This window comes from Hemiscyllium ocellatum, chromosome 3 (assembly GCF_020745735.1).
Source record: "Hemiscyllium ocellatum isolate sHemOce1 chromosome 3, sHemOce1.pat.X.cur, whole genome shotgun sequence".
Lineage (NCBI taxonomy): Eukaryota > Metazoa > Chordata > Chondrichthyes > Orectolobiformes > Hemiscylliidae > Hemiscyllium > Hemiscyllium ocellatum.
The window spans coordinates 620,794-642,875 of record NC_083403.1 but is presented as its reverse complement, the minus strand read 5'-3'; the positions used below and the strand labels follow the sequence as shown (position 1 = coordinate 642,875).

General features: G+C 49.6%; 1 pseudogene; it reads left to right on the top strand.

Moving 5' to 3' along the window:
• The first annotated feature begins 11,739 nt into the window (after positions 1-11,739).
• On the top strand, positions 11,740-11,912 carry LOC132809305 (U2 spliceosomal RNA; annotated as a pseudogene).
• The last annotated feature ends 10,170 nt before the right edge of the window (positions 11,913-22,082 follow it).

Sequence of the window (22,082 nt, the reverse complement as noted above, 5' to 3'; positions counted from 1 at the left end):
CACTACTTTGCTGCCTCAGCCAGAACTGGCAGCATTCTAAGTCAGTCTCACACAAGCAGCGTGTGCCAGCTGTCTGTGACAACAAATTCCAAAGACTCACAACCCTCTGAGAGAAGACGTTTCTCCTGATCTCACTCTTAAATTGGTGCCTCTTTATTTCTGTTCAGTTCTAGACACTCCCATGAGGGAAAATGTCCTCTCAGCATTTACCCTGTCGAGCCACGTAAGAATCCAATATGTTTCAATAAGATTGTGTCTCATTCATTTCAACTCAGGATCTACACTCATCTGGAGGTAGGGTTTACCGGGCTCAATTTTACTGAAAAGCTGACCTCCGGCTAGTTCAGCAAATAGGTCGTTGAGCAAAGGGAAAGGAAACCGCCTAGCACACACCAGCAGGTGAACTGTTGCAGCATGATATTGCGGCTCCGGAACTCAATTCCTCTACGAATGAAACCCAACAGCCTTCTTAACAGCACTATCCACCTGGGTGGCAACTTTCAGGGATCTATGTACATGGGACTCCAAGATCCCTCTGCACATCCACACTACCAATAATCTTTCCATCGACCCAGTACTCTGCCTTCCTGTTATTCTTCCCAAAGTGCATCACCTCACATTTAGCTGCATTGAACTCCATTTGCCACCTCTCAGCCCGATTCTGCAGTTTATCCAAGTCCCCCTGCAACCTGTAAACATTCTTCCACACTGACCACTACTGCACCGACTTTAGCGTCGTCTGCGAATTTACTAATCCATCCACCTATGTTATGCCTGCGTCTAAGTCATTTATAAAAATGACAAACAGCAGTGGTCCCAAAACAGACCCTTGTGGCACACCACTAGTAACCGGACTCCAGGCTGAATATTTTCCATCAACCACCACTCGCTGCCTCCTTTCAGAAAGCCAGTTTCTAAGCCAAACTGCTAAATCACCCTCAATTCCATGCCTCTGCATTTTCTCCAACAGCCTACCACGTGGAACCTTATCAAAGGCTCCCGGCGTCCTGCTTGTCTACCCCATTGAAAACAATAGCGTGCCTCTTTAGAATTCTTGATCAGTCACTCTCAGAATTTTGACACGTGATTGCCTTCGGCCCAGTTGAGTTTGATTCTGTCCAACCACATTCTTGCCCATAAAGCTGTAAGATTTCCTTTGATGACACGCAGGCTGTGTCTTCAGACTCACCGTATAACTGAACGTTCCCACTGTGAAAGCACCACTTCACCTTTGTGTGTTCCTCGCGCAGTTTCTGAAGGTTGCAGCGCAACGTGACTCAGCCGTATCAACGAAACCGGTGTCCACCTCCATCCTTACCGGTTTGCCGTTCAGTAAGGGAGCGACCGGGGCGTCGGCAGGTATCGCCAGTATCTGTAACCACAACACCTCATTAGTTTGTGCGTCAGGGCTTTTGTCTTCTTGCCCTTTTTGTACCATTTAGGATTTCATCCTGTACTTTCGCTGCAGGTTATTGGTACTTTCACCCCCGAGCGCACCCACTTAGTATATTCTTTTTTAATGCTGCAGTTTCTGCACACAGCTTCTTTCTACCAGCAATTTGCTGCTGCCTGACATGTGTTTCCACAGCAGTGGCAGTTTTGTGTCTGCGTTGGTGCTTGTCCCTGGGCCACCATTTTGTGAACTCTCAGCCACCACTTTGTGAGGTGTTGACCTTCCTTGGCTGCGAGTTCCGTCACGGTTGCCAATCCCAGCACTTTCATTTAAGCGTAGTCACCTTTGCGTCAGTAATCTCTTCTGGATCGTTTCACATCTTAAGGCAGGCTGCTGCAAATGGTAGCGTCTCGTGGGATCTGAGGTGAGCCGGCTAGCTGGATACAAAACCGGCTCGGTCACAGAAGACCGAGAGTAGCGGTGGAAGCGCATTTTTCGGAAAGGAGATCAGTAACTAGTGGTATCCCGCAGGGCTCGGTGCTAGGGCCTTTGTTGTTTGTGACGTGTAAATAAATGATCTGTATAAACAGCTGTACAAAACTCCAGTTAGGCTACATTCGGGATACCACGCGCAGTGCTGTTCGGCACACTGCCAGAAGGACGTGGATGCTTTGGAGAGGGTGCAGAGAAGGTTTACCAGGACGTTGCCTGCCCTGGAGTGCTTCTGTTGTGAGGAGAGGTTGAATAAACTTGGGATTGTTGTCACTGCAAAGACGGAAGCTGAGGGGCGACCCGATAGAGGTCGACAGCGTACTGAGAGGCATCGAGAGGGTGGCGAGTCAGTGGGTACAGGTTCACGGTGAGAGGTGGAAAGTGAGAAGGGAGAAGTGCGGAGAAAGTTTTTCACATAGAGGATGGTGGGTGCCTGGAACGCGTTGCCAGTCGAAGCGCTGGAAGCAGGCACGTTAGGAACGTTTCAGGCTCACCTTGTTAGACACGTGAACGGGAGGCGGAACGGCGGGACTGAAACCGCGTCTGGGCAACAAGTAGCACGCCCAAACAAGGAGTAGGAATCGGCACAGGCTCGCTGGGCCCTGTGTTATCGGTGCGACAGTGCCAAAGTCTCCGGCCACGTGTATAACTGTGGTGAAATTCCGCAAATACCTTGTAGACGGGGCTGTGACAGGGACCTTATTGGGGTGTCCACGATAATGGGGGCCACGGAGGGCACTTTTGCTGAGTTTGCAGATGGCACAAAGATAGCTAGAGGGACAGGTAGTTTTGAGGAAATGGGCAGGCTGCAGAAGAGCGTGGACATGTTGGGCGAGTGGGGAAAGAAGTGACCAAGTGTGCGTAATTGCACTTTGGTAGCGAGAACAATCGGGTAGACGATTTTCTGAACGAGGGAAAGGCTTTGCAAATCTGAAGCGCAGAGGGTCTTGGGAGTCCTAGTTCCAGGTTGTTTCAAGATTAACATGCAGGTCCATCCGATGGTTCGGAAGGCAAATGCAGTGTCGGCATTCATTTCAAGCGGGCGAGAAAACAGGAGCAGGGACGTGCTGCCGAGGCTGCGTCAGGCGCTGGTCTGACCACAGGTGGAATATTGGGAGCAGTTTTGTGCCGTGTACCGAAGGAAGGGATGCGCTGGTGTTGGGAGGGAGTCTAGAGAAGGTTTCCCCCTGGGTTTGTCACATGAGGTCTCTGGGTCTGTACCCGATGGTGTTTCGAAAGGTAAGGCGGGATCTGACTGAACCTTACAAGCTACTGGGGGGGGCCTGGTCAGAGTGGTTGTGAAGAAGATGGTCCCACTAGTAGGCGAGACGAGGACCTGGAAGTACAGCCTCAGGATGAAGGGTCGCCCCTTCAGGCCGAGATGAGGTTGCATTTAAGACAGAGGTGGAGAGGTTCAAAGTTTGGGAGAAGATTTATAGCTCGGGTGCTCGTTGTTGTGGTTCTGTTCGCCGAGCTGGGAATTTGTGTTGCAGACGTTTCGTCCCCTGTCTAGGTGACATCGTCAGTGCTTGGGAGCCTCCTGTGAAGCGCTTCTGTGATGTTTCCTCCCGCGTTTATAGTGATTTGACCCTGCCGCTTCCGGTTATCAGTTCCAGTTGTTTGTTTAGATTAGATTACTTACCATGTGGAAACAGGCCCTTCGGCCCAACAAGTCCACACCGACCCGCCGAAGCGCAACACTACGGGCAATTTAGCATGGCCAATTCACCTGACCCGCACATCTTTGGACTGTGGGAGGAAACCGGAGTACCCGGAGGAAACCCACGCAGACACGGGGAGAATGTGCAAACTCCACACAGTCTGTCGCCTGAGTTGGGAATTGAACCCGGGTCTCTGGCGCTGTGAGGCAGCAGTCCTAACCACTGTTCCACCGTGCCGCCCACACAGCGTCCGCTGCAGTGGCCGGTATATTGGGTCCAGGTCGATGTGCTCATTGATTGAATCTGTGGATGAGTGCCATGCCTCTAGGAATTCCCTGGCTGTTCTCTGTTTGGCTTGTCCTATAATAGTAGTGCTTCACAGAAGCGCTTCACAGAGAGAGAGAGAGAGAGGCTCTTGATTATAAGGGGATCAAGGGTCATGGGGAGAGGGCAGGAGAATCGGGGTTGACAAACCTGTGAGCCACGGCCGAATGGCCTGATTCTGCTCGTACGTCTTACGGCCCGGGCCGTCAGACCTTCCGTGGTCTTGCGGTCATGACAGAAAGCAGTTGTTTCCCAGAGGGTGGCGGCGGTCTGGAATGCACTGCTTGGGAGGGTAGCGAGGCGGGGAACCTCAAAACCTTGAAAAACTACTTGGATGAGCACTGGAAATGTCATAACTTTTCCTGGCTACGGACCAAGTGCTGGAAAGTGGGACTAGAACAGACTTAGAGTAGCTTTGTCAGTGCGGACTCGGAGGGCCAGAGGGCCTCTTCTGTACTGTGTGACTGTGTGGGGAAGCTTTCTGATTCCCATCTGTTGATTGAGGCCGCGCTGCTGATGCTTCCTGATGCGGAGCAGCCGGATGGATCCAAGTGCGCATTGAAGGTGAGAGGGTGGGAGAGAGCTTCGGAGCCTCCGCCCGTTTGGTTCAGGTTCCGTCTCGTCCTGATGCATGCATCGATGTAGGTGCTCAGTGGCTACCGATAGGGTGAAGGTGCAGTTGATCACTGACTCCACGCGTGGTGCTGCAGGTTGTAATGTGTGGACGAAAACAGAACTCGCTGCAACCTTCGGGAGAAGGGTCACTGGACTCGAAGCGTTAATTCTGCTTTCTCTCCACAGAAGCTGAGGTTTTGCTTACTGGGTGTTTTGCTTTATTTTGCATTTTAGACCTTGCTTTTTGATTGCCCGGCCGCTATCAAACCATTAGCTTGCTGTTAGCGCTGCAATTAGCACTCTTGAATCTTGATTTGCAATTCTAAGGAAGCAGACTGAATTGGAATGTTTGGAGCGGGAGCCGAACCAATAAAGGCTGATTTGCTGTAAATTGATCTTCACATCCCCCGTCGTGCTGTTCATTTGCACGAGGTGGGTTGGAGGATGGGAGTTCACATTTGTTAGTCTGTAAGAGTTTCTGTTCGTAAAGGTGAGCCGAGATTTCCTGGCAGTGAGATTTTTCGGTCAGAATTCGAACCTGCTCCAATCATTTGCCTTGTGGGGAGGCAGGGATTTTTCACATTGGTAACAGCTGAGATTTTTAGAACGTCGAACAGAGCAGCGCAACAACAGGCCCTTCGGCAACTCTGAGAAACAAAACTCACTCACAATTCAGCCTGAGACAAAGTCTTGGAAACAAGAGCATTTTATTCTTTACGGCCTTGCAAGAACGGGCGTTTTGCTCAAGCAATCAGGCTAGCGAAAGCGCGCCAATACAAAGCATGTAAGCATTCTTATTCAGTTTGCAAGTTGCGGAATCACGCCTCCCTTTTCCCATCCTATCATAAGCCGATTTACCTGACTTGTTTTTCTCTAATTTTCCTGATCTGACTACCCTGCTGTCCTTGTCCTTGTCTGTTACAGCCTGTCTGTTATTTTAGCCAGTTCCCCTTATCATACTATAAGCTTGTTGTGAGATGTCCCTACTGCTTCTTTTGTGGTCAGCCACAACACTTTAAAGTTATTTCTTAGTTTAAAACTATTTCTTAAACAAAAACCTCTATATTGGTTAAAATCTTAGCCTTAAGTATGCTGCAAGAATCCCGCGACTGTTTGTGTAATGTTCCCCTTCCCCTCCCCCCACAACACCCCCTCACCCATCTGCAAAAGCAACATCTCTAACCACCACCACCACCACCTGCAGAAACTACATCTCTAATCTCCCACAAGCTGTCAGGGACATTTAAGCGACTGCTGGACGAGCACACGCTGGACGGCAGTAAATTGAGAGCTGTGTAGGTTAGGTTGATCTTAGATTAAGAAAACTGCTCGGCACAACATGGTGGGCCGAAGGGCCTGTACTGTGCTGTACTGTTCTATGTTCTAACTGCAGGCACATCCACACACACACACATCAAAGACATGGAGGGCTCGGCTGAATCTACTGCTCTCTTCTCTACCTGTCACATTTCATCGAGCTAGTGTCCTAGGCCCAAGCGTCTTCAGCGAGTGGTTAGAATATGCAGTGCACTGCCTGAGAGAGAGGGTGCTGGAGGCAGATTCAATGGTGACTTTGGTCGCAGGGTCGGATACTTATCTGAAGAGAGGGCGAGTGGGACTGGGGAAGTTGCTCGTGCAGAGAGCTGATGCAGACATGACAGGCTGAATGTCTCATTCAATGCGTGCAGTTCTGCAGTTGGTTACCACCTCCTCAAGTCACGTCAGCTTAGCCCTGACCCACCTGATTGGTGAGATACTGACAATCTCTACATGACCATGAGGCAGTGCTTCACTGACAGGGGAAAAAAAGCAACTGCTGTAAACGGATCTGCTGCTCTAGTTAGAAATCCTGGGAGGACTACGGCGACAGGGAAACTGTCAGCAGTGATCTACAAGTCTTTGAACAGAATCAAGCTGACTGAAAACATGGAGGACAAATGGGACTTGAGGCAGTCCGCGGTATTGTAGTTATCGCTTCTCGGCCTTTTGGCTAAGATCAAGTGTTTGTTCTTATCAGGACAGGTGTCGAGTTGCGAGTCATCAGAGCTAGTGGAGAGACCATCGCTGGATCGTGATTGGACGTTGGAGGATAGTTTGGTTGTGCTGACCTGCTATTGGTGGATCTTCATGCTGGCTTCGGCCTAACGCCAATTCAGGGACCAGCCAATCTTGGAGCCATGGCCTCAGCAGCCGTTCGCCGCCAGGGCATTCGCAACACAGTCAGGGTGACTGTGAAGAAGGTGGAGGAGCACACACCGGTTGATCGGACGGTGTTTGTGAAGAAGGTTTTGCTGGAGTGCTGTGGGTGTGTAGCAGCGGACGTGTACTGCCTGCAGGATTTCCCTGGGGCAGGCTACTTTGACGTGAAGCATTGTGACCAGCTCCTGAAGGTCTTCAAGGAGAAGGAAGGGGAACCTCTGTTCTCCATCTTGTCGGCGGTCCCGTTGTGTGTGCTTCCTGCGCAGAGAAGTCGGGTTGTTACAATCCAAATGTACAACCCCTACGTCCCAGCGGCAGATGTTCTCACCTTCTTGAAGAGGTATGTCCAGGTTGAAGGAGAAAGCACCGATGTCGTTGATCCTTTCGGGATCTGGACAAGTAAAAGACAGGTCAAGGTAACCCTGAGGGTCGATGGCAGCGGGAACATCCTCCACCCACCCTCCAGCTTCGCAATTGGAGGGAGCAGAGGCTACCTGACGTACGCAGGGCAGCCGAAGGTGTGCCGAACCTGCGGGAGGTCAGGCCACATGGCGGCCGACTGCAAGGTGACCGTATGCCGAAATTGCAAGCAGGAAGGCCACCTGACCAAGGATTGTAAGGAGGCCAAGAACTGTAACCTGTGCGGAGAGGCGGGCCACATGTACAAGGCCTGCCCAAGACGAGGAGCCGCTACCTACGCACAGATGGCCGGAGGTAGCAACACGAATACGAGCCGCGGACCAACAAAGGCGAGGAAGGCAAATGAAAATAGCGTGGAAACGGTGCCTGGAGGCACCCAGAAGGAAGAGCAGGCAGTAGCGGAGCAGACGGCAGACAGCGGGGAGGTGCAGCAGCCGATCCAAGCTCCGTCAATGCAGTCAGAGGAAATGGAAGAGGAGGAATCAAAGGATGCAGAGGACTGGATCACAGTAAAAAACAGGAAGAGGAAACCTCTTGGGGGCCCCAAAGCCACCCAGCGAAGGGGAAAGCGACACCTACAAGGCGAAGACGCATGCAGCTCTTCTGATGGTGAGGATGGGCGCAAGAAGGGTCGTCATCAGAGGAAGAGGCAGAGCGTTGTGAGGAGAAAGGAGGGCAGCACCGCCCAGGAAGGAAAGGACGATCCCTCTGTGGGGACGGGTAATGGCCTCCCCCTACCCGGTGAGAACCAGGAGGTACTCACCGGCCCACAGCTCCAGGTATCTGGGAGCAGCGGTCCTATGACAGCCCTGCTGTCAGACGGAGAACTGGTCAGTGCGGACCACGGGCCCGACACGAAGACAACAGAGTGGGGTAATGGCCCCAGCGCGGAGCTGGACAGTTACCTCAGCCCTGCGAAGGTCCAACAGTTTGCCGCCACCACAGGGATGCACGCAGCTACCCCAGAAGGGCAGGACCAGCAGCAAACGGACACCGGTAAACCTGTAAACTGTTAAAATGGGGTTGAAAATTGCTAGCATCAACGTGCGTAGCATCAAATCGGCTACGCGATGCGTTTCAACACTGGCCTCCCTGGCCAGCGTCAAAGCCGACGTCCTGTTTCTGCAGGAGTGCGGGATACCCCACCTCAGCAGTTACAGGAGGTGGTCGAGCTTGTGGGCCCATGGGCCGTCAGTGTGGTCGGGGGGCAACGATAACCGCTCCTCAGGCCTAGGGATCCTTTTGCGGGGAGGTAACTTCACTATCTCCGAGGTTAAGGAGGTGGTGGGCGGGCGCCTCCTCGTCGTGGATGTTAAATACAGAAACGCTCCCGTAAGACTAATCAACGTGTACGCCCCAGCGGATAAGAGTGAACGGTTGGCCGTCCTGCAACAGCTTCCACTGCTGCTGGCTACGTCCAGGCCGGTCATTCTGGCCGGAGACTTCAACTGCATCATTGATGCAGATGGACGATCCGGCGGGGGGGACAGTAAACTGGACGCTACGTCCAGAGCCCTGATGGAAACGGTCAAAGATGCCAAGCTGCACGACGTCTTCAGCACCCCTGCAGATGGAGCGCAGCGTAGATACACATGGTCACGGGCAGACGGGTCTATCCGCTCAAGGATAGATTACCTGTTTGTGTCCCGAACGTTCTCGGTCAGAACCACCGACGTCAAGCCGGTGTTCTTCTCTGACCACTGCCTCCTACTGGCCGACTGTCACCTACAGGACGAGCAGCGGACGGGCAAGGGAACGTGGAAACTGAACACTAAGCTGTTGACCCCGGGAAACATCGAGGAGCTCAAGAGGGATTACGCAGGTTGGAGAACCGCGAAGTGTCTCTTTGAGTCTCCAGCAGACTGGTGGGAAACAGTAAAAGGGAACATCAAGAGATTCTTCATCCTCAAAGGTGTTCAGGAGGCGAGAGAGAGGCGGGGAAAACTGTCCCAGCTCCAGGAAAGTATGCAGAACCTGCTCCTGCTGCAGACGTTGGGGGTCGATGTCACGGAGGACCTCAAGGAGGTGAAGGGCCAGCAAGCCTCGCTCTTTGCCTCGGAGGCCTCCAAGATAATCTTCCGGTCCAGGGTCCGCTCGGTAGAGCAGGACGAGACGTGCTCACGTTTCTTCTTCCAGAAGGTGCACAAAGAGAGCTCCATGCTCAGCAGCCTGAAGGAAGAAGATGGCTCGGTAACGTCATCTCAGGCTGACGTCATGAGGATCAGTAAATCCTTCTATGCCAGCCTGTATGACGCGAAGCCAACCGACAGCACGGCCTCACAGTCGTTCCTGTCCTCTATCACGGAGGTCCTAGAGGACGGAACGCGAGAGAGGCTGGACCAGCCGCTATCTCTGGATGAGCTGACCAGGGCCCTCGAGTCCTTCGAAAAGAATAAAACTCCCGGAAGCGACGGCTTACCGGTCGAGATCTATTCCGCTCTTTGGGACTTGATTGGCCGGGACCTGCTGGAGGTGTATGTCAGTATGCTTCGGGCAGGTACCATGAGTGAATCCATGAGGAAAGGCATCATCACCCTCATCTATAAGCGGAAGGGGGAGAGGGATGAAATTAGAAATTGGAGACCGATCTCACTGCTAAACACAGACTACAAAATCTTGTCAAAGGTCATCGCAAACCGGGTCAGGTCTGCTCTGGGAACGGTGATCCACCCCGACCAAACCTGTGCTGTACCGGGCAGGAAGATCTCTGAGAGCCTCGCACTCCTCAGGGATACGATCGCCTACGTGCAGGACAGGGGGGTGGACACCTGCCTCATCAGCCTGGACCAGGAGAAAGCCTTTGACAGGATATCGCATACATATATGAGGGATGTCCTCTCCAAAATGGGCTTTGGGGAGGGAATCTGCAATTGGATCAGACTGCTCTACACCAACATTGTCAGTGCAGTCTCAATCAATGGGTGGGAATCAGATAGCTTCCCTGTAAGATCTGGAGTCAGGCAGGGCTGCCCACTCTCTCCTGCCTTGTTTGTATGTTGCATAGAGCCATTTGCCGAATCCATCAGGAAGGATGCGAGCCTGAGAGGGGTGACTATTCCTGGCAGCGGGGGCCTACAGGTTAAGGCCTCCCTGTACATGGATGACGTCGCCGTTTTCTGCTCGGATCCGCTGTCCGTGCACAGGCTCCTGTGCATCTGCGACCAGTTCGAGCGGGCCTCGGGGGCCAAGGTAAACCGAGGGAAGAGCGAGGCCATGCTCTTCGGGAACTGGACCGACCAATCCTATATCCCCTTCACCGTCAGGACTGGCCACCTGAAGGTGCTGGGTATTTGGTTCGGGGGTGCTGGGGCGTGCGCCAAGACCTGGGAGGAGCGGATCAGGAAGATGAGACAGAAACTAGGCAGATGGGAGCAACGGTCGCTCTCCATCGCGGGGAAAAACCTGGTCATCAGGTGCGAGGTACTCTCAGTATTGTTGTATGTGGCACAGGCCTGGCCTATCCCCAGAACCTGTGCTGCCGCAGTCACCCGGGCCATCTTCCACTTCATGTGGAGATCAAAGATGGACCGGGTCCGAAGAGACACCATGTACAAAGAGCGGTGCAATGGGGGAAAAAACACTCCCAATGCCACCCTCGCCCTGATGGCCACCTTTGTGTGTGGCTGCATCAAGCTGTGCGTGGATCCCCGGTACGCAAACACCAAGTGTCACTATGTACTGAGGTTCTACCTGTCCCCGGTGTTGCGAAGGATGGGCCTGGCCTCGCTGCCGCGGAACGCTCCGAGTAGTTGGACCGTTCCGTACCACCTGTCCTTCGTGGAGAAATTTCTGAAGAAAAACACCTTTGACCACAAGTCCATCAGGAAGTGGTCAGCACGTAGTGTCCTTGAGACCCTTCGGGAAAAGGAGAGGGCGGATCCTGTTGAGTGGTTCCCTGAGCAGACTGTCAAAGCAATTTGGCAGAATGCCTCATCGCCAGAACTTTCTAACAAGCACCAAGACATGGCTTGGCTGGTGGTGAGAAGGGCTCTACCCGTGAGATCGTTTATGCACGCCCGGACTCTCTGCCGCACCGCACGCTGCCCTCGAAGTGGCTGCGGGGGGGACGAGACTGTCACACACCTCCTTCTGGAATGTGCCTATGCAGAGGAAGTCTGGAGAGGAATGCAGTGGTATTTGTCGAGGTTCGTCCCGAGCAGCGCCGTGACACGGGACTCCGTGCTCTACGGCCTGTTCCCCGGGACGCACACCGAGACGAATATCAACTGCGCCTGGAGGATCATCAACTCGGTGAAGGACGCTCTCTGGGTGGTCCGAAACCTGTTGATCTTCCAGCTGAAGGAGTTGACCCCGACTGAGTGTTGCAGACTGGCACATTCCAAGGTCCAAGACTACGTGTTGAGGGACGCGCTGAAGCTTGGGGCAGCTGCCGCCAAGGCGCGGTGGGGAAAGACCACCGTTTAACATCTGCCTGTCTAAAGAAGATCAGGGGGCCCATGCAGTCATTTGGGCTCTGCTGACGCCTCAGCCCAATATAAGGGCATAGGAGTGAGAAATGCACAGACTTGCATATAAAAAGGAAAATTCTAAACTGTGTATGTTAATGTGAACATATGTATGGCATTACCCAATGTACAGTGTATCAAATTATTTATGAATATTTACGAATAAAGTATATTTTGAAATAAAAAAAATCTGTTCTTATCAGTTTAATATCTGATACGTCCCTTATCTGGGGACCATATATTAAATTGATTTTTGGAGCAGGGAGATGGAATTGGGGCTTGCTCCGTCCACTCCATGCATCGACCTGGTATTGCAGTACCTCCGGGAACGGTGCACCCCTCATCTATAAATCTAAAAACAGCTTCATGTTTATAGCGCAGGCTTTCGGTGCTTCATTTCTCACACCTCACATCCAGCCAGGCGTGAGTCGATTCAAACTCGTCTGTTCTAAGGTAGCTGTTCAGCTGCCGCTCCCTATCCTTCTCTCGCCGTCTCTGTCTCTTGCGCATCTTGACACTTGCTCTCAATGTCATCCCCTCACCCCTGCTGCGTGCTGCACCGTCCCGCCAACGCCGGGCCCCGATCACACCACATGGTGTCAGAAGTTGGGAGTTGCAGCAACCGTAGCTGCCCACCAGCTTTTCCTACTCGCGAGCGACGTTTCAGAAAAACAAGAGAAGGTCAACTGTGCTACGTTGCTGCATGCTGCTGGGGATGAAGCTATCTAGGGGTTCAGTCGTTTTGATTTTGATGACTTGCAAGAGAGATTTCGAGAACACTGTGAGCTAGGACAAAAATAATCGGGACGTATTTAAGGCACATGCTTTTCATCAGAGTGCAAGGGCAGGCGGAATCGATAGGTACGTATGTGACTGACCGGAAAAACGAGGCAAAGGACTGTGAGTTTCAGCCACTTTCCGATTCACTGAGCCGCGACAGAATCGTGTGTGCTATCACAACTGACTGAGTCAGAGGCAGGTTACTCAGAGAGTCAATTCTCACTGGGAAAAGCAAAGAGACAGCACTAACTCGACAACAGCACGTGAGAAAACGTAGAACAAACAAGCCAATGTTTGCTGACCGGAACTGGCCTGGAAAGATAATAAGGCAGGTAGGAGCACTGCAGATTATCCGGCACCTGGGCTGTGTACGCAGGGACTGGCACAACAGCCCCTTGCCTTCTTTTGCACTACTTTGCTGCCTCAGCCAGAACTGGCAGCATTCTAAGTCAGTCTCACACAAGCAGCGTGTGCCAGCTGTCTGTGACAACAAATTCCAAAGACTCACAACCCTCTGAGAGAAGACGTTTCTCCTGATCTCACTCTTAAATTGGTGCCTCTTTATTTCTGTTCAGTTCTAGACACTCCCATGAGGGAAAATGTCCTCTCAGCATTTACCCTGTCGAGCCACGTAAGAATCCAATATGTTTCAATAAGATTGTGTCTCATTCATTTCAACTCAGGATCTACACTCATCTGGAGGTAGGGTTTACCGGGCTCAATTTTACTGAAAAGCTGACCTCCGGCTAGTTCAGCAAATAGGTCGTTGAGCAAAGGGAAAGGAAACCGCCTAGCACACACCAGCAGGTGAACTGTTGCAGCATGATATTGCGGCTCCGGAACTCAATCCCTCTACGAATGAAACCCAACAGCCTTCTTAACAGCACTATCCACCTGGGTGGCAACTTTCAGGGATCTATGTACATGGGACTCCAAGATCCCTCTGCACATCCACACTACCAATAATCTTTCCATCGACCCAGTACTCTGCCTTCCTGTTATTCTTCCCAAAGTGCATCACCTCACATTTAGCTGCATTGAACTCCATTTGCCACCTCTCAGCCCGATTCTGCAGTTTATCCAAGTCCATTGAATGTATAAGGGATTGTTTCCCATAGCAACTTGTCATGGAGCCAACCAGAGAACTGGCTACTTTAGATTTGGTATTATGTAACAAAGAAGGACTAATAAATGGTCTTTGGAATAATTGCACAGAGGTAAGTATTCCATCATCAAGTCACCATTTATTTATATGTGCACATTGCATTGGCTCTGACCAGACAGCTCAAGGTCAATCCCTCGACTGCGAAGACCTTCTGTATCTCCTGTTTATATGTTTTATTTTGCTTTTTTTTTAACTCACAGGAGTTCAGTCCAAACACAATCTGTGTCAAAAAGGTCTTGATTTGATTCATAAAGTATCACGCTTACCTGAGTGTGTGTCATCATCGTTGTTGGTAAACCCTTGTAACTGTTAATCCTTTGTTAATTTCAATACGATATCCGAGTTTCCTGCACAGGTTTGATGTTACTTCTGACATTATGGCTTGCTCACTTGTGAGAGCACTGAGGTGGACCAATTCTTAATGTGATCGCATCCTGACTCCACTCCCAATCTCTAGATCACCAGACAGTCCATTGTTATCAACAGAAATAACAAAACGCTGTTAGAACTACTGCCTGAAGCCCAGGCATTTTGAAAGAAGTTTCAAACAAATTATCACTTCTCATTCACTTCAAATGCAACAGGAATAACTTTTCTTAAACTTCTTAACCACTCACAAAGGTGAAAACACTACAAGGCACAACAGCCCTGTGGCTGAATACTTCAACTCCCCCTCCTACTCTGTCAAGGCGAAGCCTGCCACAAAAACCATCATCGTCCTTGTTCAAAGAGCAAAAAAGTAACACACAAGCTGCAACATCCAGTAAAATACAGGGGCAAAACAAACAAGTTCCCTAATGAGAACTAAAATATAACAGTATTCACTGCCTGTGTGACCAGCCAGCTTAGGAATCAGTTATCAAATACAACAGTAACACACTGGCTGTGCCCAGCCAACCCACAGTCAGTTCCCTGAACTCAGGAGTTTCTAAATCGCCTGATGATACTTCTTTTTTAATCAGAAGTCCCCAAAATACTGGCAAACAGCAATCATGCTAATGTCCCATTTATATCTGTCAGCCAGGATTCCCTGACAGGTCCAGGTCAACAACCCCAATCAAGGATCTCATTGTCAATGAGATCCACCTCGCTCTGTTTCTCATCATGACAGTCTTGTCGTCTTCCTCTTGGAAGATGACCACAATATTCTAGTGTTTCAAATTCAGATTGAAAGAGTGAAAAGAAAGTTGCATACATGAGTTTCAGTTTTAGGCAAAGTAATTCTACAGGCCTGAGGAAGGAGGTGGACTGGGTAAAAATCTATGTTCTATAAAAGAGTAGGAGAGTTGAAGAACAATGGCAAATGCTTCGAGAACTATTTGATGCATCTCAATTAAAGTATATTCCTGAAAGGAAGAGGAATTATAAAAAGGTGAAAAATCATCCATGACTTAACAAAGAAGTCAAGGTTAACATAAAGGCAAAAACCAGGGAATTTCACATTGTAAAAGCTAGTAACACTTTGGAGGTTCAGGAGAACTTTAAACATTAGCAAAGGGTTACTAAAAACAAAATCAAAGAGCTAAAGTGAACTTCAAAAGGAATATAGCAGGAAATATAAACAAAGACATAATAAACTTCTATGAATATATAATGAGGAAGAGAATAGTGAAAGTAAATGTCGGTCCTTTATCGGTCGAAAATGGTGAGATAATAATTGAAAACACAGAAGCACTAAACCAATATTTTGTATCTGTTTCACAGTGAAAATAATGATTTATTTCCAAATACTGCAGTTACTGCAGAGGATCCTGATGAAATAATATAACTAGGGAGAAGGTATTAAGTAAACTGATGAGATTAAAGGCAGACAGTCTCCGAAGCCTGATGGCCTGCAGCCTCGGGTATTAAAATTGGTGGCAGCAGAGCTTGTGGATGCGTTAGTCAAGATTTTCCAACATTTCCTGGATTCTGGAAAGGTATCAGGTGATTGCAAGCATTCTGATGTGACACCTTATTCTACAAAGCAAAAAGTGGGAATATACAGACCACTTAGTTTGACCTCTGTAGTAGGGATGTTGCAGGGGTCAAATCATAAAGGAGGAAATAACTGAGCACCAGTGTCAGTACAATTTCGTGAAGGGCAAGTCATGATTGACAAACTTGCTGGAATTCTTGGAGAATGTAACCAGCAAAATAGATGATGGAGATCCAAAAGGCATTTGACCAGGTGCCGCATAAAAGACTGATCCAGAAGGTGAGATCCTAGGGTGTTAAGAGTAGAACATTGCCTTGGCTAACCAATAGAAAGCAGAGGGTCAGGAAAAATGGGTCCTGCTCTGGATGGTAAACTGGAACTAGTGGGTTCTGTTCTCAGACCTCAACTATTTACCATGTATATAAATAATCTGCAAGCAAGGACAGACTAACACAACAAAGTTCACAGACAATACCAAAATAGGTGGGCAGGCAGGCGGGCAGTGACAAGGAGATTAAGAATTTGCTGATGGATATTGATTAGCTCAGAGTATGTGCCACAATCTAGCAGATGAAGTTTAATGTGAAGAGGTACGAGATTGTTTATTTTGACGGGAAAAACGGAAAGGGCAAATTATTGTTTGAAGTTTGAAGAGAACTGGATTGGATGATATGACTGCCAACCAAAATATCGGACCAAGTGGGTGGGTACATGCCTTTCTCAAATCTTGATCTTTTGACCTGAAGAGCAATCAATCATATTTTAAATGATGAGACAGTGGCGCATTGCTCAAACAATGTTAATGGATTTACTATGGATAGATTCAGATCAGGGAGCACATGTTGCAGGGAAACTGATCAAGGAAGTTTGCAAATGGCTGGGCATGAAGCAAATGTTCCACATTCTGTATCATCCACAGAGTTCAGGCATGGGTGAATGAATGAACCAGTCCTTAAGGAGGTTTTAGTTAAAGCCATTCAGGACATGAAACGAACTGGTATCATTACAGTGAGGAAGGTCATCAGAAAGTGCAGCAGGACTTTGATCAGCTGGGGAAGTGAGCCGAGATAAATAGCAAATGGAGTTTATTATAGATAAGTCTGAGGTTTGCATTTTAAAAAGTCAAATCAAGATAGAAATTTCTTGGTGAATGGTAGGGCCTTAAGGGAGGTTGTAGAACAGAGGGACCTTGGAGTTCAGGTGAACAGTTCTCTGAAAGTGGAGTCACCAGTTGAGAAGTTATGTTGCAGTTATACAAGAAGTTGGTGAGGCTACACTTGGAGTATTGTGTTCAGTTTTGGTCATCTTATTATAGGAAGGACGTTATTAAACTGGAAAGAAACCAGAAGCAATTTACGGGGCGTTGTCTGGACTCAATGGTCTGAATTATAGGCAGAGGTTGGACAAGCTAGGACTTTTCCTTTAGAGCGTAGGAGACTGAGGGTCCTTATACAGGTGCATAAGATCACAGGAGTCATGAATAGGGTGAAGGTACTCAGTCATTTTCCCAGGGTTGGGGAATCACGGACCAGAGGGCATCAGTTAAGGTTAGAGGGGAAAATATAAAAGGGAACTGAGAGGCAACCTTTTTATACTGTGGGTGGTAATGTGGAATGAGCTGAAAAATGTGATGCTGGAAAAACACAGCAGGCCAGGCAGCAGCCGAGGAGCAGGAGAATCGACGTTTCGGGCATAAGCCCTTCTTCAAGAATGAGGTTGGTGTGCCAGGCAGGCTGAGGTAAAAGGTAGGGAGGAGGGAATTTGGGGGAGGGACGCTGGGAATACAATAGGTGGAAGGAGGTGAGGGTGATAGGCTGGAGAGGGGGTGGGGGCGGAGAGGTCGGGAAGAAGATTGCAGGTCAAGAGGGTGGTGCTGAATCCGGGGGTTGGGACTGAGATAAGGTGGGGGGAGGGGAAATGAGGAAGCTGGAGAAATCTACATTCATCCCATGTGGTTGGAAGGTTCCTAGGCGGAAGATGACGCGCTCTTCCTCCAGGCATCATGTGGTCAGGGTCTGACGATGGGGGAGGCCAAGGACCTACATGTCCTTGGTGGAGTGGGAGGGGAAGTTAAAGTGTTCAGCCACGGGGCGGTTGGTTTGGTTGGTGCGGGTGTCCCAGAGATGTTCCCTGAAACGTTCCGCACCTAGGCGGCCTGTCTTCTCAATGTAGATGAGACCATATTGGGTACAATGACTACAGTAAATGATGTATGTGGAGGTGCAGGTGAATTTGTGACGGATATGGAAGGATCCATTGGGGCCTGGGAGGAAGGTGAGGAGGGGAGGTGTGGGTGCAAGTTTTGCACTTCTTGCGGTTGCAGGAGAAGGTGCTGGGAGTGAAGGTTGGATTGGTGGGGGGTGTGGACCTGACGAAGGAGTCGCGGAGGGAGTGGTCTCTCTGGAACGCTGATAGGGATGGGGAGGGAAATATATCTCTGGTGATGGGGTCTGTTTGGAGGTGGTGGAAATGACGGCGGATGATTCGATGTATCAGCAATGTGGATTGAGCTGCCAGTGGAAGTTGTTGAGGTGGGTACATTAACAACATTTAAAAGGCATTTGAACAAATACATGGATAGGAAAGGTTCAGAAGGATATGGGCCAAGTACAGGGAAATGGTGTTAGCGTGGACGGACATTCTGGTTGGCATGGGCCAGTTTGGGTCAAACAGCCTGTCCTCCTGCTGGAGGACTCTGTGACTCTACGACATGGAAAGGATGGGCAGATCTAATTCTCAGTATTCTGATGGGACTTGGAGCAACGACAAGTGAGACAGAGAGTGAAATCGTTTACAAGACAATTCTGCAAACAGTTGAATGGGCCAAGATAGCAGGTCAAAGACCAGCAGAAAATCCGTGACCTCGAACAAGATGCTATGACCAACCAACCAAAGGTACTAAGAGCTGATGTGAAGATAATGGTTAAAGTAGCACCTGACAAGCCTGGAATTACATCTAATAGGCTCAAACAGTTTGTGATTATTATGACCAAGGACACGTGCCTGTTTGGATATGCAAGTTAGAAGACAGGTGCAGACCTCATCACAGCTGAAGATCAACACAATTGATTCTGAGCTACAGAAGTAATGCCAACAGAACAGTGACAATTGGGGCAGCACTTTATTCAATTTGTAGAAGGCTGGCCACCATTTTAACCCTTGAGAGACTATTGTTCCTGGCTGTGGAAGCAGTGATTGATAGCTCAATGTGATCAAAGCAGAATGGAATGCTGAGCATGACCGTAGGAGAACAGATTTGGAAGAGGAGTTTGAATTTATTTGTGAATAGAAAGGTGTGTTTACATGGGATGGGTAATGGCTTTTGCCAGACCCTAAATTCCCCTCCATTCAATGTGAGAGAGGACATTTGAAACCTTTTCGATCACTTGTACTTGTCCGTCAATGGGGGAAAAGTGATGATGGATGGATAGGGGAAACCCACCCCGACGAAATAAATGTCACTACAACTTCACCTCCTTCCACAATAAAGACCACAGACAATCCCCTACCTGACCATTATCATTCCAACTGCACCGCCAAACAACTTGCCACGTCCATGTCTGAGCATGAATCTTAGACTGACGAACTGTCTCGTCTTAATCAATGATAATAAAATACTATGATGTACAACGTGAGCTAGTGCCTGTAGTCGTATACATTTCCAGTATCAGCCTGCCCAAGTGGTTCATCCCACACCAGACGCTGATACATGACCTTTATTACTCAAAAGGTGACTGTAGTAGCTCAGTTCGATAGTGGGGTGCAGCACTCAGTGTTCACACCCTGAGCTTTTCAAGGAAAATTAGATCCTAAGGCTAATTCCACAAATCTAGCAGCCCTGGATCGGAACATCTGATACTGAGCCCCTGACTTAAGAAAATCATAACTGAAGAGCAAAGAATTCAAAGCATGGAACTAAATGCCAATCCGAGCCAAACAAAACTGATCCAAAATCTGCCCACTGTAGTGGAGAGTCATTCAGTAATCATTAGTAAATGAATTAAGTTCAGGAAAAACATCTTAGGTGATGCTAGTAGGAATGATGTCTGTAGCAACAATGGTGCTTGAACAGACTCAGGAAATGAATCAGTGGTGCTGGAAGAGCAAAGCAATTCAGGCAGCATCCAAGGAGCAGGAAAATCGACGTTTCGGGCAAAAGCCCTTCGTCAGGAATAAAGGCAGTGAGCCTGAAGCGTGGAGAGATAAGCTAGAGGAGGATGGGGGTATGGAGAAAGTAGCATAGTGTACAATAGGTGAGTGGGGGAGGGGATGGAGGTCAGGGAGGAGAGGGTGGAGTGGATAGGTGGAAAAGGAGATAGGCAGGTAGGACAAGTCATGGGGACAGTGCTGAGCTGGAAGTTTGGAACTAGGGTGAGGTGGGGGAAAGGGAAATGAGGAAACTGTTGAAGTCCACATTGATGCCCTGGGGTTGAAGTGTTCCGAGGCGGAAGATGAGCCGTTCTTCCTCCAGGCGTCTGGTGGTGAGGGAGCGGCGGTGAAGAAGGCCCAGGACCTACATGTCCTCGGCAGAGTGGGAGAGGGAGTTAAATGTTGGGCCACGGGGCGGTGTGGTTGATTGGTGCGGGTATCCCGGAGATGTTCCCTAAAGCGCTCTGCTAAGAGGCGCCCAGTCTCCCCAATGTAGAGGAGACCGCATCGGGAGCAACGGATACAATAAACGATATTAGTGGATGTGCAGGTAAAACTCTGATGGATGTGGAAGGCTCCTTTAGGGCCTTGGATAGAGGTGAGGGAAGATGTGTGGGCACAGGCTTTACAGTTCCTGCGGTGGCAGGGGAAAGTGCCAGGATGGGAGGGTGGGTTGTAGGGGTCGTGGACCTGACCAGGTAGTCACGGAGGGAACGGTCTTTGCGGAAGACGGAAAGGGGTGAGGAGGGAAATATATCCCTGCTAGTGGGGTCTTTTTGGAGGTGGCAGAAATGTCGGTGGATGACTTGGTTTATGCGAAGGTTAGTAGGGTGGAAGGTGAGCACCAGGGGCGTTCTGTCCTTGTTACAGTTGGAGGGGTGGTGTCTGAGGGTGGAGGTGCGGGATGTGGACGAGATGCGTTGGAATGCATCTTTAACCAGGTGGGAAGGGAAATTGCGGTCTCTAAAGAAGGAGGCCATCGGGTGTGTTCTGTGGTGGAACCGGTCCTCCTGGGAGCAGATACGGCAGAGGCGGAGGAATTGGGAATACGGGATGGCATTTTTGCAAGAGGTAGGGTGGGAAGAGGTGCAATCCAGGGAGCTGTGGGAGTTGGTGGGTTTGTAAAAAATATCAGTGTCAAGTCGGTCGTCATTAATGGAGATGGAGAGGTCCAGGAAGGGGAGGGAGGTGTCAGAGATGGTACAGGTAAATTTAAGGTCAGGGTGGAATGTGTTGGTGAAGTTGATGAATTGCTCAACCTCCTCACAGAAGCACAAGGTGGCGCCAATGCAGTTATCAATGTAGTGGAGGAAGAGGTGGGGAAGATCAACTGTTCTACGTAGCCAACAAAGAGACAGGCATAGCTGGGGCCCATACGTGTGCCCATTGCTACCCCTTTGGTCTGCAGGAAGTGGGAGGATTCACAGGAAAGTCTATGGCAGTTTAATGAGGGTAACAAATGAATATTTATTCAATGTTTCACAATAAAGGAACCATAAATTAACTGGTTGTCAGCTCATGGTTCAGACATATATACACAGCACTAATAGAATCATAGAATCTTCAGTTCAGAAGAACGTCATGCCATCTATCCTGTCTGTACCAGCTCCTAATACAGCTACCCAGCTAGTCCCACCATCCAGCCCCATCTCCGCAGCCCTCTAACTGCATCACTTTCAAATACATATCCATCTGTTTGAAACCTCCGATGGAATCTGCCTCCACCTCCCAGGCAGCACGTTCCAAATTATACCAACTCTTGAAGTAAAGAAGGTTCTGCTTATCTCACTCCTAGATCTCTTACTGACAATCTTCAAACTGTGACCCCTAGATTTTTTTATTCATTTGCGGGACTTGGTGTCACTGGCTGGCCAGCACTGATAACCCATCCCTATTTGCCCTTGAGAAGGTGGTGGTAGGCTGTCCTCTTGAATCGCTGCAGTCCACTTGCTGTGGGTTGACCCACAATGCCAGTAGGGAGGGAATTCCAGGAGTTTGACCCAACGACTGTGCAGGAACAGTAGTGCATTTCCAAGTCAGGGTGGTGAGTGGCTTGGAGGGGGTGGTGTTCCCAAGTTGGGTTGGGAATGGTTGGGCCTAGGACACTACCCTGAGGAATCCCTGCAAAGATGCCCTGGAGCTGAGATGACAGACCCTCCACAACCACCTTCCTTTGTGTCAGGTATGACTCTAACCAGCGGAGTGTTTGAACTCTGACACCCAGTGAGTCCAGTTTTGCCAGGGCTCCTTGATGCCACATTCAGTCAAATGCAGCCTTGATACTGAAGGCTGACATTACCCCCTCCCCTCTGGAATTTAGCTCTTTTGTCCATGGTTGACCCAAGGCTGGAATGAGGTCATAGAGTCATAGAGATGTACAGCATGGAAACAGACCCTTCGGACCAACCCGCCCATGCCGACCAGATATCCCAACCCAATCTAGTCCCACCCGCCAGCACCCGGCCCATATCCCTCCAAACTCTTCCTATTCATATATCCA